Here is a 9,639-nt window from a genome sequence, read left to right as displayed (position 1 = left end):
TGTGTGTGTGCGTGTGTGTGTATGTGTGTGCGTGTGTATGTGTGTGTGTATGTGTGTGTGCGTGTGTGTGTATGTGTGTGCGTGTGTATGTGTGTGTGTATGTGTGTGTGCGTGTGTGTGTATGTGTGTGCGTGTGTATGTGTGTGTACGTGCGCACAGCGCGCGCGCTTCGGTTCATGCGGGAATGAATGTGTAATTGTACCTGTGTTTTTAATGTCTTGTGTTTTATATAATTATAATTGCGTACTTGCGCGTATCTGTGTAAAATAATTTTTTACATATCTGTGCGCGACTAAGCATAAAGTATGTGTGCGGGTACGTTTGTTGAAAGGCGCTTGTCCGTTTAAGTGAATCAAGTTTGTTGTTGTTGGTGGTGATGATGATGATGATGGCTATTTTGGGTATTGTTGTTGTTGGTTGTGGTGGTGTTGGTGCTGTTTTTGTTGTTGTTGCTGTTTTTGTTGTTGTTGTTATTGATGTTTTTGTTGTTGTTGTTATTGATGTTTTTGTTGTTGTTGTTGTTGCTGTTTTTGTTGTTGATGTTGTTGATGTTTTGTTGTTGTTGTTGTTGTTATTGATGTTCTTGTTGTTGTTGTTGTTGTTGTTGCTGTTTTTGTTGTTGTTGGGAGATAATAATTATGTGCTCTTTCTTCACTCCTTGGTTCTGCTATTTACTCCAACAAACAAACACACAAACAAACAAACAAACAAACAAACAAACAAACAAACAGTCTTGATGAAACAAACAGTTATGTCACAGACAGTGATTTCATGACTTGGCACACAAATGACTCTCACTCTAGTTAACACCCCAGCCTGCACAAAGATATGGGTACTATGCCACCTCAGAATTACTAAGTTTTTTTCTGACATTTTTGGGCTTTTTTTGAGTTAACAAGACCATGAGGTCGGAAACCGATAAATGTTCTTTCTGCTTTATCAAAATTGTAAGTGGGTGGTTGGCAGGTGCTCTGGTGGGGTTTGCTCCTTCTTTCCTATCTACCATCTATTGTCCTGATATCTCCTCCTTCTTTTTTGTGTTTGTTACTGTCTTGTCTCACACCTCAAATCTTTCGGAACTTATCTGACCTTATTGTGTTGCAAGTGCTGTAAAACTCTTACTAAAACTTAATTTTTGAATCGTAAGGTTATTCGAAATCGTTAACAAGATATTCAAAGAATCGCATTCGAAAAACGCTTGATATGTTGCAAAACGCATAATCTTTGACGTCTGCTTTCTCAAAACTAAGTACTGAGTAAATAGAACGTAGTAGTTCTGGGGGCTCTCGTGGCCTAGAGGTTAAGGTGTTCGCCTCTCATTCAAAGGTCCCGGGTTCGAATCCGGGTTGCGACCAAAAAATGTTCTTCTCATAATTTGTCTCCTTTCACCTCCTTTCCTACTCTCTAGCAATGTTCTGTCGTCTGCTTTCGTCTCCTCTTTCTGCCCCTCACCCCTTCACCTCCTTTGCCCCCTCCTCTGGGCTCCTGATTCTTTCTGCAGCCTTTCTACTGCTACTCATTGGCTTCTTCTTACTGCTGTCTTTCAGCCACACCCCTGATCTTCTGGTAGGAAAGATCTACACCTAGCCTTCTCGGACAAGGGCGAAAAATCTCGGAGGTCCCGTGTGCAAGCTGTGCACGTTAAAGATCCCTTGGTGGTCTAAAATCGATTAGAGTAGGCTTCGGCCGCCACCCGGGCAAAATTCAAAATTTCCCACCAACTGAAAAAGTTTAGTGTGTCCCGCGCGCTCATATGACCTTATGCAGTTGCGAGCGCCGTAAAACACTTACAAAAACAAAAGTTGTAGTTCTGTGGTAATGACCATGCAAGGAAGGACAACCGGGTGGGTACATACAGGGTAAGGCTTATACTTTTCTGCTTCTGTATTTTTCGTCGATTCTTTCCGCCTGTATGTTGCGTCGGTGGTCAACTGGTTGGTTTGAGGGTTCGCGGGTTCGAATCTCATCTTGATCGGATGTTGTCACCTTGGAAAAAAAGCACTTGATGCGGGTTTGTTTTTTTCCCCCTCCAATTTGGCTATGGTGTGTCGGAGATGGACGTTAATATTCGGAGCTTTTTGCCTCGTTGCTGACTTTACAGTCCTGCAAGGGACGGTAAACCTATATTATCATGAAATATGATTGGGTATATTTTAAAACTTTGTCTGTCTGTCTGTCGGTCTGTCTGTCTGTCTGTCTGTCTGTCTGTCTGTCTGTCTGTCTGTCTGTCTGTCCTGATCTTCCGTACCACCTGGCTGGTGACGTGTTCAAGTGTTTGATTGTAAACCGTCCCTGCGCTCACAACATGACAGAATTCAGAGTTGTGCAAAATTCAACTTGCCTTTTTTTTATACTGTTATTGTTGTTATTGTTGTTTGATGGTACGATATCGATCTCCTGGTAAAATCAAAACAAAAATGTGCTGGTTGTCACATACATAAGAAACCTGCATGGCAAGTTTTACCATCATTACATGATGGATTGTTTAGTCAAACAGTTGGCTTTTTCCCGCTATTTATCTCAAAAGCAGCACACACACAAAAAACAAAAAAAAAAACAAAAAAAACAAAAAAGAGAAAAAAGTTGTGCCGTTTTGCTAGCGCAGTGATGAAATATTTTCTGCCCGCATTGACTCAATAAACTCAATATTCAGATCCTGCTGTAGGCGGCTGATGGGTTTCTCATTAAGTAATTCAAAAATTAATCATTTTTTAAAAAGGAGAGGGAAAAAAAAACCGAGCCATAATCCCCTTTCCATATTGTCTTGCTGCGATGTGTCGATAAACAGGCCATCTTTTTCATATTATCAAACACAATTAATTTCTAAGGACTGTAATGTATGCATCGTGAGAGAGATAATGCATTCAGCGCGTGTAAATTATGCCATGAGCTAAACAGCGCCATTCTGTGTTATCTGTATTCTGAATGCTACGCTCGAATGAACAAGGGATCCTGTTTCGCACAAGTTTCAATTAAATGCACAAATGACAGTCTCCCTGTGTGTTTCGGACAGTTTCAATTAAAAACACGAAGGGCAGTCGCGCTATCTATCAGAGTAGGGGATGAAATGACGGTGAAAATGTTATGTTATGAGTCGGTGTGGTAGCTAGGACTCTACTCTGTGTGGAGTGGCGATGATTGTGTCAAATTATGGGTGCGGAAGGTGGAGAGTTTGTTTCTGTGCAACGGAAAAATTGTGTTTTCGGTGATCCAGTAGGTGTACTTTCGAGGGCGCCGTTCTTGTGTGTGTTCTTTTGCTTTAGGTTTTTAATGTTTTTTTCTGATATGTGGAAGTGAAGAATATTCTGATTGTTTTTTTGTTGTTGTTGTGTGGTGGTTACATGCTTTGCCTTCGCGTACAGAAATCTTGAAGTTATTTTCTGTGCACGGAGGTTTGTGTTGTTTGTGCTGTTGCTGTTGTTGTTGTTGTTGTTGTTGTTGTTGTTGTTGTTGTTGTTGTGGTTGTTGTTGTTGTTGTTGTTGTTGTTGTTGTTGTTGTTGTTGTTGTTGTTGTGTTATTGATTGATTGTTGTTATTGTTGTTGCTGTTGTTGTGTTGTTGTTTTGTTTTATTTGTGTTTTTGTGAGTTTTTTTATTCATTATCTTTTTCAAATCGAGTCTCAGTTCTTCTGCAGGGATGTCTGTATCCCTCTCAGCTTGGACTTCGCTTGAATTGTAGGCAGGATCGAGGCAGCCGCCCTCTAAATTATCTCAATAGGGGGACAATGGGATATGCTGAAACGTTTAAATTATAAAAATAATAATAGTAAAACCATTTACTTCTTATTGATTCTTTATTTATTCAGATATCATAGATCTACTTAAACATTGATAAACGATGTATTTGTCATTAAATCTTTCTTCTTCCAGATATACTAAAATGTATCTAAACTATCTAATTACTATTAATTCTTTATTTATTCGGATAGTATACTTAAACATATCGAAATAATTCATTTCCCTCAAATTTGGGTTGTTTTTGGGAGATTCCAAGGCTCCGGCCCACTCACTTGGTTGTCTACTCTTGGAGATGGACGTCCGACTCGTTGTGAAGTTCCGCTTGTTTTTAAAAAAAATTAATTAAATAACAATATTTAGCTCATTGATAACATGCATTCTGACCATATGCATAAAGACTCGCTGTTATTTTCGGATACTTTAAAAATAAGCATAACTTCGTTATTTATACCGATTGTTGTGTTCTCTTTTCTAAATCTGAAACTCGAGAAGGTTGGCGACTACTTTACTACTAATTTTCCGATCCAGCGGCCATTTGGGTTCTAACCCTTCGGTCTGTCGATATGGCAAAGAATTGACAGGTTTTAATCAGAAGGTTCGCGACAGTGGGTATTATGAAGTATGCAAACTGGTGTTCCTGATGAAATATATGTGTGATGGCTTGAAATATGATGCAGCAGCAATATTTCCTTTGATCAGCTGTTGACTGGAATATCTCGTGTGTCCGCTGTGCGTTATCAGTAAGCTGGGCCAATGGCGCGCGCTCATATTGTGACCTTATGTAGTTTTGTGAGCGCCGTAAAACACTTACCCCCCCCCCCCCCCTCAACACCCCCCCAAAAAAAATATTTTAAAAAAATAAATAGATTAATAAAATTTAAAAAACATTTTAAAATATTTTTAAAAAATAATTTTTTAAAAAATAATTAGAAAATTTATTTTTTGAAAATGAAACACTCAAGACATAACATAATATTATGAACTCATTGTGACTTTGTATGGTATGCAGTAGAATAGTGCGGTATTTAAATAGATACACCCCCCGCCCCACAAAAAAACAAGAAAAAAAAGGAAAAAAAGAAAAAAAAACCATTTCTTTCTTAAATACGCGCTCCCCAGTAGCCTCCTGCCCATTCTATTCACACCCAGCAGCCTCCTGCCCATTCTATTCACACCCAGCCCCAAATCATTAAGATATTTATTGTAGTGCATAATAAATAGTCTCGTCTCTGTGCTGTTTTTCATCCACTCATATTTGTTCACCAGTGCTGATTTAATATTTGCGATAGATCATTTTTGTTGTTGATCAATTCTGTACCTTATTTCATGTCATTGTTGTTCTAGTTTTCTGTACTGATTTATTGCTTGATTTGTTTTATATTGAATCGTCAGTTAGTTTGTTGCATAATTAGACTAGTTTTGAAAAGTTTCCCTCAATGTTATTTAAATTGTTTATTGTTTTTTGTTTTGTATATAACATTTGGGGTTGCTTGTTGATTTTATTTGCTGTTTTGTTTTGTTTTGTTTTATTTTGTTGTTTTTGTAAACCACCCTCTTTTTGGAACTTAACCTTCAGATGATGTGTTGGTGTTAGTTAGAACGGAACACAGCTTGAGCCAGCCGTCTGTGTTAGTTAGACCCTTGTGTTTTCCCCCACAGCTTGACCTGTGTACAGAATGTCACACCAAACAGCATCTAACTCGGATTTCTCCTCATTCAAACTAGACGCTTGTATTGTGTGCACGCTTTAGCTGCAAAACTTACACCCAAATAAGAACCAAAAAAAACCACCAAACAATAAAACCCAACAGATTGCTATGACTCGTGTGTGCACGCCATTGACATAGACCTACTTCTATTTGGCCCACGAGTGTGTGAGCCTGTGTGCGCCGGCGTGTGTTGTGTTTCTTGGTTGCTATGGCGACAGAGATGCTGGTGAGTTCCGTATCCTGTACCGACCTGCGAGAAACAAAGACCTGCACTGTGCTCAGGCCCACGCAGATTTCTCTCGTTCTCTCCCACTGGGACTCCTTTTACAAGACCTGCATCATAGGTATACCAAGCTAAATATTGCACATTTTGTCTGCATGGCTTGCCATACATTTCTCTCCCACTGGGACTCCTTTTACAAGACCTGCATCATAGGTATATCAAGCTAAATATTGCACATTTTGATCTGCATAGCTTGCCATAGATCTACCTTTCTTTCCAACTGGGATTCCTTTAGCAAAATCTGCATCATATGTATACCAAGCTAAATATTGCACATTTTGATCTGCATGGCTTGCCATACCTTTATCTCCCACTGGGATTCCTTTTACAAAATCTGCATCATAAGTATATCAAGCTAAATATTGCATGTTTTGATCTGCATGGCTTGCCATAGATCTACCTTTCTGTCTTACTGGGATTCCTTTAACAAAATCTGCATCATAGGTATGCGGAGCTAAATTTTGCATATTTTGATCTGCCTGGCTTGCCATACCTTTCTTTCCAACTGGGACTCCTTTTTACAAGACCTACATCATAGGTATACCAAGCATATTGCATATTTTTTCATTTTCTTCTTTAAAAAAAAAGAAAAGATATGCATCATAGGTATACGAAATAAAATGTTGCATAATATGTTTATCTGTTTGGCTTGCCATGTCTCCCCCAACTTAAAAAAACAAAACAAAAACAAGACCTGCATCATAGGTAAACGAAGAAATTTATGCAAATTGTGTTCTGCCAGGCTTCCCATGCCTCCGTTTTACCAGCTCTGCATCAGACTTACACTTATTACGGATCCAAATATGCATAATATTTTGATCCGCATGGCTTGCTACACCTATCTCAAGAAAAATAAATGATTTTTTTACTTTTCTTTCTTATTCTTCTTAAAATGTCTTTTTTGGTCAGCATCATAACGGCGTTTGGTTTCTATTCTTTACGGTGAAAGATATGTTGTTGTTTTTTATTAGCATTACTTGCCATACATATGTGTTAGAAGAACCGCCATATAATGATTTTATGTTTCTTTACTTTTAAAAACTAATATGGCTTTTTATATGATTAGCATAGTTTGCAGTGTACGTCTCTCTAGCGACATTTGCTTCTGGGGTTGTTTTGTTTTTGTTGTTGTTGTTGTTGTTGTTTTTGACCAACTTATGATCAGCGTGGCTTGGCATACATATAAGATAAGATAAGATAAGATAAGATAAGATAGTACTTTATTATCCCAGAGGGAAATTTCCTTGGCTGTACAGGACCGTAAAAACACAAGCAGGCATACATTTAAAAAAATTAAATCATATATATATAACTCTCATTAAAATTCAACATGAAAGGAGAAGTAAAGCTGACAAAATGTACATTTACATCAAATGCATCATTCAACCACATGCAGGAATTTAAATACTAGACCTTTGTAGTTATAAACAGATACATACTCTAAGAGCAGCACACATCTATGCTCATTCTGACAACAGCCTTATGCTAGATCTTTCTTTCTTTGTTTTTGGAGGTACATATTTGCCGCTGCGTGATCTTACAATTTGTGTGGAAAAGGGATGTGATGGGTTGTTTATAATGCTTTTTTATCTTTTTTATACTTGTGGTGTTACACATTTACATATCTGTCCAGTGGGTTTGCCTTTAAAGCAAAGGAGAAAATCTCTTTATAAACATTATGGCTTGCATGACCTTACGCATTTCTGAAATAGCAATGGTTTCTATACATAAAAAAAAAAATTACCGTTATGTTCAGTATGGCTTACCTAACACATCTCTCAACCGAACCGACATTAAAAAAGGAAACACAGCTCTTGTTTTAACCAGCATGATTTGCTGTACTATATTTCTTGTTGCTGTTGTTGTTGCTATTTGAAAATAAATCATGACTTTTGCAAACAAATTGCTACTCTAAAATTGCAAAGTTTTGTCTCAAAAGGCAAGGGTTTTTGTGTTTATATTTTGATAACCGTTATGGTCAGCATGGCTTACCATACACTTGTTTGAAAGGACAACTGGCCTCATTCATGCCTACTCAGTACGAGTTGTTTTTCTTGTTGTTGTTGTTGTTGTTGTTGTTGTTGTTGTTGTTGTTATTGTTTTTGTAGCTGTTTTGTTTTCACAATGCAATAGGAAATAATTTAAATCCCCGTCCAGTCTGTTCAAGTGTTCTAAACTCAGTAAGCAATTCTTTTCTGGAGAGAGTAGTCCCTCCTTCTTTTCTGTCCCTGTGTTGTTTCTGTCTATTTGTATTTTTTTCTTTTCCAAGCCCCACTGTGTCAATGTGCTTCATTTTACTCCAACGAGCAGACAAGCAAATATATACCATTTATCTTTTGTCTTGCATGTCATTTTATTTATATATATATATATATATATATATATATATATATATATATATATATAATAATAATCATATATCGAGGGTACGATTCCAAAAAAAATCTTAACTCAAGATACGACTTTTTTGAAGAAAAATAATATGTTAAAAAACAAAATGGCGCCCACCTTGTGTTAAAACGATGTACCTATAGCTTTAGCTTTAATATTAAGGCAGCTATGACACAGAGGTTTTTTTTTGTCGTATCTTGAGTTTGGCAAAAAAATTGAATCCACACTGTAGTAAGTCTAGTTACGATACTTTGGTTTCAAATCTCGGTGTCGTCTATATCGTAACAATGACATACGGCAGTTTGGTTTCCAATTTTCCATCCGAACGGGGCGATTTCTATGTCGTAACTGCTACTGTCAGCGTTTCACTCTTGTGTCTGTCCGACTCAATTTTTGCAATAGATTCTGTTTTTCGTGAAGGAATTCATTTCGTGGATAGTAAAGGGTTAGTCTGGTGAATGTGAGTTTTTTGTCGAATATAACGCCGAGGAAACGAACCTGATCCTGGACGGGAATCCTTTCCCCGTATAGTGTCAAATCCGGCTGCAGTACACGTCTGCCTGATCGGCAGAAGTGTACTGCAACCATCTTTGACGGAGAATACTTGAAACCGTTATTGTTTTCCCACTTTTCAAGTTTGTGCAGCTGCGTTTGCAGCTACTTTCCATAGATCCTAGTTGAGGATTTTTGGAACGGCAGCATATCAAGAAGTCGTGAACGTAAAACGAGTTGTCTATGCTATTTTGGAAGGTTTTTTACTATGGAATCTCTTTTGGTTTCAAATAGGAGAGGAGAAAGGATACTCCCCTGGGGGACACCTTCCTCCTGTTGGTGGGGATCTGAAAGGGAGGATCCGACACGAACCTGGAAAGAACGGTTCTTCAGGAAATTGCCAATGAAGGCAGGGAGGTGACCGCGTATGCTGAGTGCGTGCAGGTCTCTGAGAATGCCGTACTTCGAGTTTGTGTCGAAGGCTTTTACTAGGTCGAAAAAGATGGCGATCATGTGGCCTCTTTCAGCGAACGTCTCGCGTACAAAGGTCTCCAGGCGGACCAGGTGATCCAGAGTGGATCGAGTTTTCCTGAATCCGCACTGCAGACCGCTCAGTGAGCCCGTATTCTCCAGAAACCACATGAGTCTCCCGAGGATCATATTTTCTATAAATTTGCACAGAAAGCTATAATATATATTATATGTATATGTATATATAATTAATATAAATATATGTATATTATACATATATACGTATATATAATATAATATATAAATATATATTTGGGTGCATACAAAGAGTTACTACCAAAAAAATCGTGGTTTACACGAACTTAGCTTACACATCGACAATTCTGAGACAGCGACACCACCCCTAGTCCCACATTTCCGAGTTAGCTTGTTGACTTCCTTACAGGACCGTCTAGACGTTGAGAGAGAGAAGAGAGAGAGAGAGGAAGAGAGAGAGAGAGAGGAGAGAGAGAGGGAGAGAGAGAGAGGAGAGAGGAGAGAGAGAGAGGAGAGAGA

At 38.3% G+C, this 9,639-nt stretch overlaps 1 long non-coding RNA gene across 1 annotated transcript in view; it reads left to right on the top strand.

Moving 5' to 3' along the window:
• Window positions 1–9,639, top strand: part of LOC106012838 — a gene marked incomplete in the record, with an annotated part of 62,424 nt that overhangs the window by 27,458 nt on the left and 25,327 nt on the right. Inside the window, 1 exon segment of the long non-coding RNA XR_001185170.2 lies at window positions 5,398–5,791. This is a non-coding gene — a long non-coding RNA (uncharacterized LOC106012838).

This window comes from Aplysia californica, unplaced genomic scaffold (genome assembly GCF_000002075.1).
Source record: "Aplysia californica isolate F4 #8 unplaced genomic scaffold, AplCal3.0 scaffold00527, whole genome shotgun sequence".
NCBI lineage: Eukaryota > Metazoa > Mollusca > Gastropoda > Aplysiida > Aplysiidae > Aplysia > Aplysia californica.
Note: the sequence above shows the minus strand (reverse complement) of the source record. Positions and strands in the feature narration are given on the sequence as shown.